The 13,154-nt window shown below is 38.0% G+C and overlaps 1 protein-coding gene across 1 annotated transcript in view; it reads left to right on the top strand.

Moving 5' to 3' along the window:
• Positions 1-13,154, top strand: part of tmem132e (transmembrane protein 132E) — a 358,154-nt gene that overhangs the window by 109,399 nt on the left and 235,601 nt on the right. The window lies entirely within an intron of this gene.

Here is a 13,154-nt window from a genome sequence, read left to right as displayed (position 1 = left end):
TATAACACATCTGTATATACAGCATTTTTTTGTGTGTTGGGAAAATAGGTGCTTCACATGCTATACATATTGAACTTTTTATTTTTATTTTTTACATTTTTACAACCTCTACTTCCAACCTCTCTTGTCCACTCCCCTCTGCTCTGTGTAAACAGCCTTCACTTCAGTTGAAGATTCACTGAAATTTTGTCACATGACTGTTGGTGTCAGCTGACTCTTTCATGGTTTCCCATTTTTTCCCCATGGTTTTCCCAGGTTTTCCTAGAGGAGCTCAGAATTGAATGTTTTTCTCAGAATCTGGTTAGCGCAAATGAAAACAAAACAGAAATTTTAAAACAAAATTTTAAACAAGTCATGTAGAATAAAGTGATTTTGATTTGGAAATTTGTCAAGCCAAGGATTTCTGTTTCTTGCTATGATAAATCGTATTGTTTCGGTGCCTTTAGAGTGGGTTAATCTGAGCTGCCTGCTGAGGATGACAGCATAGAGGATGTACAGCTGAAAGATCCTGAAACCGTCTGTAGGCCTGCTGGGAACTTCAGAATTGGGTGATCATTTTCCCATAGGTTGTCATCACTAGTGACAATTTACACTGAAACACTCAGTCATTTGATGCATCTTTTGTATAAAAATATGAAATAGTAAGAGATAAATTATACTATAAGTCCTGTTTAGGTCAGTCATTCCACTGAAAGAATACTTGCAGCACATGAACCCCACACATACAGCATTTGTGGATACTTTATGCAAAGTCAGCATATCCAAGTAGCTGACATGACAAGTCGCCCTGGGGTGTTTGGTACTCGCATTTCCAACTTGCCCGTCAGGCTCACTAGACTGGTAATATAGCACATGACTGAGACAAAATCTGTTTTGCTATGAGGTAAATGAGTGCACCATATTAACAGTGCAGGGGAGCTCGATCCCTTAACATGCTCAATAAGTTTTACAGCCTGACTAGGCCGTATGATATGACAGCTGCTCTAGGCACACATTTTAGTACAAATACACTCAGGTGTCAGCCAAGCCATGTGGTCAAGAAATAGAGAGGAGCACCCCGGTTCTCGTCAATTATAGGGCTGTAGATTTGACCAAATGAAGTGTAGGTGTCAGGTCAGTCGGTATGATTAATTCATTTGAGTGGGTAGCTGGTGTGCGGAGGCCTTTCCACCCCAACAGGGCATATTCAACTGCAACAGTAGAGCTTTGGCCTCTCTCAGCCCTTTCACCACATCACAGGCCCGCCTGGGTGATTAAAATAAATGTTCTGTGTGCAGTTCACTGACGTCATGTTTTTGGCTGCTGAGAGCAAGTACCACAGCTACTTACCTCTCAGAGCCATCTGCAGCTTCCTGTGAAAAATTGCACCAAAGAGTCTGGCCCTGTACACATTTAACTGTGTTGTATGGTTAGGAGAGTCATTGATGAATTCATAGGTTTACAATCATGTGCATTTTTGAGAAGTATGTGCTGGTTCCTTCTTGTCAAACACAAGGATTCACTGTAGTTATTTTATTGTGAATTGCATTTCTTTAGAAAATATGCAATTTAATTTAGATGTTACATTGACCTTACCAGACCTTTTGCACTACATTGGACATTTTCTTACTTAATGATGAATGCAATCATCAAGTTGGTTTCATCTTTGTCAGGAATGTCAAGGTGGTTTTTATTGTAGCTTCAAAGACGTTGGATTAAAATATTTTTATTGTAAAAGTAAAATGGAGGTCATGATGTTTTTTAATTAAACCAAAGTTTGGTTTGCAAAATTTTAAATACTTCAAATATATTTAACAGGCACACAGAAACGTTTTGAGATTTGAAATGTATTCACCACATCCGGCTTTTTAGCTTTCAAAGAGTCATGTTGAGAAAAAGTGAATAGAAAACCATGATTTACAACCTTCCATTTAAAAAAACCCCTTTTAAACGAATTAAACTTCACAGAATAATTGTGAACTTCACATTGTCGGTAAAGCACTCACTGTATTATACTTATACTTATACAGTTTTCTTCATATTCTACCACGGTGCCCCTCATGTGACTCCAGCTTAAATAAAATGAATATGTTGATATCCATTTCTCAATTCATCACGAGTTCCATGCATTATGGGTAATTGATTTGTATGCTAAGTGATTTTCCCCTCGTCATTTACTAACGGACTCGGAGTAATTCACCGGGTTAAAGCATCTCAGCACTTATTACAATATAACATAATGTATGCCTGGGGGAGGGAACCACAGAGCAAGTATATCTCTGTCATCAGGCTTTATACGAACTGTTGAAATCACATTTTATTGGTGTAATTTGAATCTTTGAATCCCCCTCTTATACACAGTTTAATTTTCATCACTGCTCTTCACTCTTAAATGACGTGCATGTATATATGAAGGGCATCATTTCAGCATTCAACAATCCAGTTTGGTCAGGAAATGTTACGCTATGTGGGGAAATAATCAGCATAAATTCACAGAACAGAAGCCAGCAGTACAGCCATGAGGGAGAAAATCACTGCTGTCACCTGCCTCAATCAACGCTAATCCCGGAAAATAATGTCAGTACCATGATATCTAACTGCGGAAACTGATGAAACTCTACACAGATTACCTGAGACAGCTGATTACTGCACCACCCACGGTGATGATTTACAACATCCCGGACAATGCATTCATCAATGTTTGTTTTACACAAACAGTGCATGAATAAGAATCCTCAAGTCCTGATGTGACTCGCTGCAGCTTAACAGGGAGTCAGACATCCTCCATGTTATCCATTATGCTCCACACATCTGTTAAAGAGATGAGTCTTGAAGACCTATTAAAAAGTGTTGCGTATTTATAATATGGAAAGTGCAGAGCACATGCTTGCTTGCTGTCTGAGTGTCCTGCTGCTTGTGAATAAGGGTAATGATGTCTGTGTTTGTCACTCCTAATGAAATCACTCCTCATCTTCTCAACACTGTCCTGGTTATTAAAACATGAAAATTGTTTGCATAATGGAGCACTTCAAAACATCATTAACCATGCATACATTCACATCTCATTGAATTTGCCATTATTCATGTGATTTATATAATTATCTGGTGAGAGGCTTGTATCTTGAAAATGTCATGCGTTTGATGGCAGTTCATTTTTGACAAGGTTCAATAGGTTTCATAAGCCCGTCTCCACTTTGAAAAACACCATTTGTTTCTGCAGCCACAGACAACGGAGCTAAATTTGGAAAGACGAAGCTTTCACGAGATGATGTATGTAGATATGCGAACACATTTTGCTATTCCATGACAGATGCAATACTCTAATTCTTTAATTAAAAGAAGAAAACATCATTTCAGGTTGAGATTATCAGAACAACACAAATCCCTCTCATCAGATTGTTCCTGAACTAAATTTTATCCTCTTGACATCTTTGCAGTTAATCACTTATGCGTGATGGTAAACCAAATTAATCTGCACAATTTACAGTGACTGGGTTCAGAATTTAATTTCCTACAGCTTGATACTGTCCGTATCTGTTCTAATAATCTCAAACCAAACTTGACCATTGCACTTTTCAACTTTATTGTGCATATTTATTCCCATGTTCATCTTCAATTCAAAGCTATAATTATATAAAACAATACTTTAAACTGACACCATCTAACTTTGATAAAGTTGAATTCATGACCAATAAAAAACACCTTGGCTCAACTAGGCACTTTGTTGCTAAAGCCTTGCTGTGGCATGACCAGCAGCTTATAGTGGCTAATGTTAGCCAATTTTTAATGGATATTGCTATATTTTTTATATGATTTGTCCAACTATGCTGGAGCCAGCTTAAACACAGCTTTAATACTAACTTGTTTGTGATTGGCCAGTCCCCGAACACACAGACGGCACACTCTCATAAATGACAGGCACACAGAGAGAGTTGATAAAGCGACATATAGGACTGGATGGCTATGCAAAACCTTTTAAAAAGTGGTTGAGTTATTTCATTATTTCATGTCTGCCAGGGGCCTTGTGAGTGCAGGGCCCATTTCAAGTGAAACATAACTAAGGCCGTTAATACAGTTTACATCTGGTGAGTCAGACTATACTTTAAAGAGCAGATGACGTTTCAAACAAATTAAGGATGGATGAACACACAAGGGAAGATCATTTTATGAAATATTTTCAGAAGGATAGAGGAGTCTATTTTGTGTGTTTCAAAGACGAGAGGATCAAGCCTTTTTTTTGCAGTGAGGGCCCTTAAATTTTGAATCATACTTTAAAAGATTATAATTTCAAAAACGGATATTAAAACAAATTAAGGACAGTGACGCACTTCTTGTGTATTCAGAGATATATTTTGGTGCTCTTTTATATGTTTCAAAGTCAAGATGATCAAGCAGAGCCCTTAAACTTTGGAACAACATGCCTGGGGAAACGTGCTGAGCTAACCAACTTTTTTAAAGACGCAACATAAAAGTAATTTTACAAACTTGGATTGTAATGAAAATGTTTTATTGCTGCTGCTATTTTGCATGAACACTGCCACTGTGTGACTGGGGGGACCTCGATATGTTGTGAACGTTTTACAGAGTAGACTTTATATGCAACCTGGGCCTTATTTAGTCAGTTTACACCATTCTAATGATTGAATACACTTAAAATTCTGAACACAGTTCAGCTAATGAAGACAAAGCTCATTATACTATCATCTACCAAAACTTTGGAAAAAAGAAAACCATGTACATTCTGCTGTCACACAAGAAATCCATTAAATAGGTTGCAGGGACTCACATATAAATTAAAAAAAATATTTTCTACAGTTCTCAGTTTTACTCTAAAATAGTGTGAATATGAGTAAGTGTGTATTTGCCGGCCTATTAATTACAAATGTGAAGACATTATTGATTTATAAGTGTTGTAGGCTGCAAGTCAAAGTGTCAACCCTCATTGACTTTTATTTGAAAGACACACAGCAATGTTTTTGAAACCCATTTTTTTCACATCCCAGATTATCATTTTGGCCAGCCTACACCAAAACTGTGTTTTAGCTGTAAAAGTCTGCATGACTGATTAAACACGTTGCCCTCAGTAAGTACAAGTGGGTTGGAAAATGAATCATCAATCTAATTTGATAAAGTGTAAAACAAAAAAGTCCTCATTATAAACATGAGTGGTCAGCGCAGGACGGTTATATATATCTGCAGATTACAAGCTTTACTTTTTATTGGAACGTCCTTCGCCCGCTCTGAGCAACTGTAAATATGGTTCAAGCAATCAGCAGTAGGACCGATGCAGAGTTCAGCCTCTGGTGGTCAGACAGCAGGCGATGCCTGTTTGCATGTTAATTGGTTAAACCCTGCCAGGCTGAGAGTTGAGAAATACTGCTGACTGACTTGGCCTCTTATTTACTGCTACATGACACTGTCTGCCTGCGTTTTATTATATTTTTATGGGGTTTTATGCAGAAATATGACTGCTATGGGATAAGGTTTTTGAGCACTGATGCACCTAGGTGCTACATGGACAGCGTTTATGAACATGAATTTGTATATAAGGAGATCATCATATTACAAAGTGCTTTCAGTAGTTTGTCCACATCACTGAATGTGGTTGTTACAGCCAGAACAGGGTTTTTGTTAGTTCAGACAGGATGGAGAAGAAAGATAATATCATATTGCCAATGTTTGCAGTGCTTGTTTGTAAATGAATCGAGTGTCACAAGTTTAAAAGTGACGTGATCCAAACGAAAGAGACAGATGACAGATTCAGTTCCAGCTGGATCTGGGACAATGTCAGCCTCAGACAATTAAATCAGAGTGCAGCTTAATTTAATATGTGTAGAATTAAACCTGAAGGTGGTTGCAAAAAGGACTGTATGCTGTGAAACTTTATCAGAAAGAGCACCCTACATCTACTATATTGAGTATTACTTTCTTTATGTTGAGGTAACTTCTTGTTGTCTTCTTATTGTGTTAATATATTTACATTATGTTTGGGTGGTATTTTGGTTTACCTGGATATCTAGAAAACTGCAGTATGATTTTCAATGCCGCCAGCGGTCATTCTCTAAGCAGCTAAGCTGAGAAACATGGAGACTTACTGGTCTTATAAAACTACAATGACTCTGTTCCTGCTTGGTAGAATTTTGGGTAGTTTTTTATTTTGGGTTTCACATTGCTGCTGAAACATCAATTGTTTTTTTTTTTTGTTTAAATGCTTTTATTGGTGATTTGTGGTTCTTAACTGTGTCATTCTTTCGGCTGGGTGCTCTTGCTGCCATTAAACAATCTCACAGTTATGAGAGTTAAGATGTGGATGTAGCAAGCTTTTCATTATATTATGATTGTAGTATTAATCATCAAAAGTATATACATTGCATAATTATCATGAACAAAGACAACATGGTCTCACAGGAATCCGTGAAATAGCCACGGATTTGCTTAACTCAAAATCCATGAAATAGCCACGGAATCACTCAAATTTCCGTGAAACTGACACGGATATCGCTACAATGCAAGTTAACGACAGTCATATCCCGTGGCTATTCCAACATACAAAGTGATTATGTACATTTACTGAGTGAATATTTAGAAAATAAAACGTATATTTCAAGCTAGAAATGTGATCAAAATCCATTTTTATGCAGAAACTAAGTCAAAATAGAGATTTTTTTCAGTAAAAATGAGAGAACTGTATGCCATGTTTTTGTTCTGACCGCCGGGACCTTGACTTGGAAAAAAACAATCGGAAAAAATATCCATGGAATAGCCACGGGATATGACTGTCATTAACTTGCATTGTAGCGAAATCCGTGTCAGTTTCACGGAAATTTGAGTTATTCTGTAGCTATTCCACGGATTTTGAGTTAAGCGAATCCGTGGCTATTTCACGGATTCCTGTGAGACCAGGTTCCAACAAAGAGTATAGATAGATATCCCGGGTTTCAGGAAGCCCCGCCCATAAGGGCTTGCATGTAAAATGTGCCACATTTAGACGGCATTAACGCCTCTGTATTTGGGCAGAAAAGGGTAATTTTAGGAATCTGGGAAGGTTTTAACCAGAAACAGGAGAAGAAATTTGCTTCAGATGATCTGAAAATGCTGCCCAAGCAGAGCAGGCTGGGCTTTTTTAGGAGGGGGGGCTTAAAGAGACAGGCGCTACAATGGAGTGCCTTGAGAAGATTGTGAATAAAGGTACAGCAGTCATGGGCAGTATGAGGAAAAAAAGTGTTGAAAAGAGAGTGTTGAAAAAAATGTTAAGCCAAAAATGCAATTATGAACCTAAACATTAGCATACTAGGCCCCCTTTAAAATATCACTCCCTTGTCATATATTTAGGTTACAGTTTAATCATATTTATTCCCTGGTACTTTTATGACTATTTAAGAGGATTTTAATTAGTTTAATATAAATATTTATAAATGCATGCAATCACGAGCTGTTACTAAGCAACAGTTGCTGTATTTGGGAGGAGACAGTGCTGTGAGGACAGATGTTGAGAAAAAAAAATTACAAAAAAAATTAGATGTCATGAAATGAAAAGTAGAGGTAATGTCATCATTTTCAAATATACTTTTTGGAAAACAGGATTATCGCAGTGTGATGTCAGGTATGTTCAGGTCAGATGTATTTGTCCACCGGTATAATCTCTTTGACATAGTAGTCTTCATGCCTGCAAGTACTGACTGTGAAGCAGACTATTACCAGTGTAATAAAGCACTGACAGGGTATTTTATTTCTATTATGTACTTTTTCATTTTGTTCTACTTTTGTATTATTCTCGTTCTAAATCAATGTATCATTTAGTCTATGAAATCTAAGACACCGGTGATGAATGGACATCATAATTTCTCAAAGCCCCAAGGTCATGTCTTCAATTCCAACAAAAGAGATTAAATGTACAATGACGTACAACAGAGGAAAAATCTTGCATATAAGAAGCTGGAACACACAAATAGTTGGCTTTTTTGCTTATTTCTTAAAATAGTTGGGGAGTGATTTTCTGGTGTCTGACTTAATGAATAATTGTCATTGTTTTACCAGTAAAACCCATGACTGTGAGCTGTGTCATGCCTGACCTTGCTTAATCATACTTATTTTGCATCCTCTCTTACTTTGAAGGCGCCACATTTAATATGATTACCTTTACACACCATGTTTAATTAACACACTGATACAGACTCTGCTTCTAACTGGTGACTAATACACATTACATTTCCAGAATGGATAATTTAATCCCATTTCTCAAAAATAATGGAATAATTGGGCTGTTAATTCTTAAGAATCCAACTTTTTCCTATAATTTTTTCTCTGTGTGAAATCTAATTTCCTCTCTTCTATCTGTTGGGTGTGCACGCTGTTTATAAAAGCAAAGTGTACCTTGCACACCGCTGTGATTTGGTTTCTCAAATTTGCAAAGCCACAGAAGCTCAGTACCTTTTCATTACTTTGGCTGATTACCCAACAGTCTAACAAATGGTTTGTGTTCGCAGTTGGCTCATTTCACTTATAAACTAGCAGAAGCAAAAGCAATCACACACACTGGTGTGTGGCTGCCAGGCTTGGCTGATGGATGGGTGAACAATATGACAAAATTTGACACCGTCATGTAGTCTTGCTGACAGGGGCATTAGTTCAGAAAATGCTTATGAGTTTAATTTGGAGGACTTGTTGATAGTTTTTCCATTGGTTTATTAAATGTGTTCAGGTTCTCTTCCTCTTTGTCACGTCTTTAAAGTCACAGCACAGTCTCAGCCTACCGTATCCAATACATACACTGTATTATCCTTTTGTACGGGTTGTTTTCTGCTCAAGTCAAAATTATAATGACTGAATTTAAATGCAGCATCAGTAAGTGATTAAGAGTGATTGTGTTGCACCGTAGCTGCTCATTGATATTGTGCAATCGCAATAAAATCTGTACCTACTTGCTTGTAATCCCACTTTAATTTAGCTTAATCCTGTCTCAGTCTCAGACCTTGGCATTTTAATGCTGAGATATACACAAAAGTTTTTGCTTTGAGGTTTCTTTTTCATTTTTCAACATGTCATTCAGGAGGGATGCTATTAACCGCTTAAGTGGTCAATTATTCTCAGCAAGCAAATTAAGCAGACAGGCTAGAATTTATTCACAGACAATCTTTCACACTCAGTTCCTGAAGACATGCGCTGTTCTCATTTGCCCGTCAACCTGTTTCCATTGCGAAAAATGTAATTCGATTGGTAGCTGTTTGATGTGAGTTGGCCCAAACTTTCTGTTTCCATCTGCACAGAAACACAACCCACAAACAGCTAATTATCTCCAAATCCAGACTGTGGTTTTAGTCATTGAGACCGAAACTGAAAATATCATAAAAAAACTAAATTGCATGTGTTTCCAATCATCAAACCATACAACAGTGTCCTTATTTATGAGTGAGCTGTGAGAGTGAAGCTCCTGCTGCTAGCAAACAACCACCTTTATGTGTGCTGGCAGACAAATAAGACAAGTATGACATTACAGTATTTGTTGGACAATAAGAGCTGGAATATTGTCAAAACAGAGGAGAAATTCAAACTTTAGCATCGCCATGTTTTGCTTTTTGTATGGAAGTAGCTGACGGGCATCGTTTTGTATTTATATAGACTATAAATTGCCAGAATTATATTGTGTTTGGCATGTAAAAGCCTCAGAAAATGCTTTTATCTCTTGAGAAATTGAGACTATTATATTGTCTGACTCCAGAGCTACATAATTAGCATGAGAGTCTGATTATCCTGGGGCAATCAGCAGTTCAAAGGGCAGAGCAACTTCAACAAACTGTTCTGTAATAGGGAAATATGTTAGATATATTTATAAAGCTTATTTTGAAAGGGTTAGGGTTAATAATGTAAGTGATCACTTGAACAGAGCCTGATTAATACTTTAGTATGTTGATATTACTGCATGATATAAAGTTATCACGGATGAACTGGTATTGGTGTGTCAGCCAGAAGAGAAACAAACTAAACAGACCACAAAATTAAAAATTACTTCTTGTTTATCTAGGAGTAACTACAGTTTTGTACATCTAACAGATAAGGACCAACTTTATCATTTATTTGAACTTGTTTTTTTCACCTCAAGAATAGTAGATAATGTTTCTCCCTGCACAGTCAGATCTGCTGAAAATTGGGAGCGCTAAGAGTAAAATAGAACAGTAAAGTTGTGGTGCCATAGAACCAAAACACTGTACAGTAAACAGCATATTCGATTTTGATATTCTGAATTAGGCCTCATTCTAACTGTAACATTTATCCCTTTACATGTGGGGTTTTCTGATACTATTCAGGTTTTAGAAACATTATTTGCTTTGACAGTTTACTTTTGCCAGAAAACCACTGCTATGGTGAATTTTAAGATGTACTTACTTCTTTGACCAAGGCAGCCAGTTCGGAGGCAGTGCTGGATCTCAAACCAGTTCTTCAAATTTTGACAGCCAAAAAAATGGTTCTCTGCAAGGAAAACTGGTTCCAGAACATCACCAAGGTTGTTTACCAGGTAATCTGTGCTAGGTAGCTAGTTTGACCAAGGCTAACATTCACATCGTACGATTAGTGTTAATAAGAACGTAATGGCCATCCATAAAAATCAAGACCACTATTTGTGCTGGTTTGTATGCCATTGTAGGCTTGTAAAGCCAGGAGCAACAATTGGACAGAGACAGCTTAATGTTTGTGTATGAAAAAAAGAATCTGCCGATTGTTTTTTTTATTTATTATTGTAAGAATAAGTGTCATCAGGCTGGCTGTAATCTTGAAGCTTGACAACCTGTCTGGCTGATACCTGCTGTATTTAATAAAAAGCCTCGCTGTTGACTTGCTTTATCAGTTCAAGCATTTCCGTCTATCAGCAGTTCACTGTGTACTAAAATGTAATTTAACCACACTAGTCTGTTTCATGATATCATCATGGCATCAGGCAGATATCATCAGAAACCTGTTCAAAGTCACTACCAGCCCGATCTATTCTCACATGTCTTATCAAATATATGAAATGCTCACCTGCACATCCTGCTCTTACTCTTCTCTCTTATCTAATTTTGGGAACACTTACCTGTGCATTGAGCTCTCACTCTTTCTGCTCTATCAAATCTAATTTTGGTAAATGCTGCCACTCTTCTTAATCAAATCTGTTCATGTTACCTGTCTGCCCACCCCGCTCCTATTCATCCTTGTGTTATTCAGTAAATTTGTCTTCTGTGAGCGATTGCACTCTTGTTTGTCTATAAAAATGTTGTGCCTGCCAGCTCTGTTCACAAAGCTGTTTCATAAAATACTGATAGTGTGAACAGGCCTAACTCTTGCTCTGACAACTTCCCTGTTAGTCTCCATTTGTCAGGTTTGAGCTTCACACACTACAATCTATTACATTTAATTTTTGAAATAAAAAAATATCTGTCAAATTTAAGAGAATGAATTATGCAAAGCCCTAATAAACAGAAATGACGTCATGTATGACAGCTTAAATATGGTTGATGTCAATGTCAGTGTCTGTTCAAGAACACTTGTTTCAGTTTGGAGGAGCAAAATGATGAAATTGGGGCAGGAGCAGAAATAGTTGTAGTATTTCGTGTGGGGAGAATTTGCCCGGGGCAAGGAGATGGAGCCAGCAGGCCAAACAGGACCAGGCAGAGGTCTTGTCCCTGCACTTGGAGGTGCTGTATCAGAAGCAACACGATGAGATGGGTAGAAAATTCACCACCAACCAACCAAACAACCCTACTCCCAAACACCATTCAAAAGCAGGCAGAAACACAAGCTGCTGTTAAGATCCCAGTAGATAATACTCATTGGCCCAAAATCCCGCACCAAAACCACTGACAACTTCAGCATCACCATCGACAACTCCACTCGGTCCCTGTCCCCCCACATCCGCAACCTTGGAGTAATTTTTGACAGCAACCTTTCTTTTGAGCACCACATATCCCATATCACCCCAACTGCCTTTTTTCGCCTGAAAAACATTGCCCATCTCAGTCCATCACTCTCCTTCCCTGCCGCTGAAACCTCCAGACTAGATTACTGTAATAGCATCCTGCATGGCATACCCACCAAACTACCCAACAAACTCCAGTTCATCCAGAACTCTGCTCCTCGCCTACTCACCCGCACCCCCTCCCGTGATCACCCCTGTGCTCCAGATCCTCCACTGGTTACCAATCCAACAACGCATTCACTTCAAAATCCTGCTCCTCAGCCACAAAGCGCTCCATCATCAGCCCCCCTCCTCCATCACCACACCCCTTCCCACAGCCTCCATTCCTCCGAAGCAAATCTCCTTGCACCTCCCATCAGGACTAAGCACCGAACCTGGGCTGACAGAGCCTTCTCAGTAGCCGCCCCCTCCCTCTGGAACTCTCTCCCAAAAAACACAAGACTGCTCACATGCACTCACCTTCAAAAAACTTGTCAAAACCCACCTGTTCAAAACTGCTTTTAATGTATGACCAATGTTGTTGATTTTAATTGTTTGTTTTTATTTGTAATTGCATTTTCACTGTGTTTTAACTGTAAAGCATCTTTGAGTACCTTGTAAAGCACTCTATAAATAAAATGTATTATTATTTTTATTATTATGAGTCAAAAAGTCCTGTTTACATTCAATACTCAACATGTTTGCCTGTTGCCTTGATGGATTCAAGATAATGTACATTTCCACAGCACTAATTCCATCATATAGTCAGTCATATAGTCATGCCATAATGACAACTTTGTTAAATTACTATGAATTATTTCCTGCACAGATGTTTCACATCTTCAGCCTTTTCATGCTGAAACATTTCTTTATTATAGACTTTTAATGTGAAATATCTTCGCTGTGAGCTGCCTCAATGTTGAGCAAATAAGAAAAGATTTAAAAGATTTAGATGGCACACATGTTATAAGAAATGATAATAGAGGATCATGTGTACATAAACATATTTGCGCCATTGGAGCTCTCATTATCCTGCATTTGTTTGAAGCCACCCACTGAGTTCCAATCAGGTGCCTCCCTGCTGTGGATGTGATTAAACATCTGTGCTGGTGTCACCAGAGGGCTGCACTTCAACACATTGTTTGGGACATGAATGGATTTCAGCTCTATATGGTATATAAAACACTCCCAGCCCAGTGGACTGCAGTTCTCTTCATCCTGCAGTATAAATGAAATCGACTGCTTC

This window comes from Centropristis striata, chromosome 15 (assembly GCF_030273125.1).
Source record: "Centropristis striata isolate RG_2023a ecotype Rhode Island chromosome 15, C.striata_1.0, whole genome shotgun sequence".
Taxonomy (NCBI): domain Eukaryota; kingdom Metazoa; phylum Chordata; class Actinopteri; order Perciformes; family Serranidae; genus Centropristis; species Centropristis striata.
Note: the sequence above shows the minus strand (reverse complement) of the source record. Positions and strands in the feature narration are given on the sequence as shown.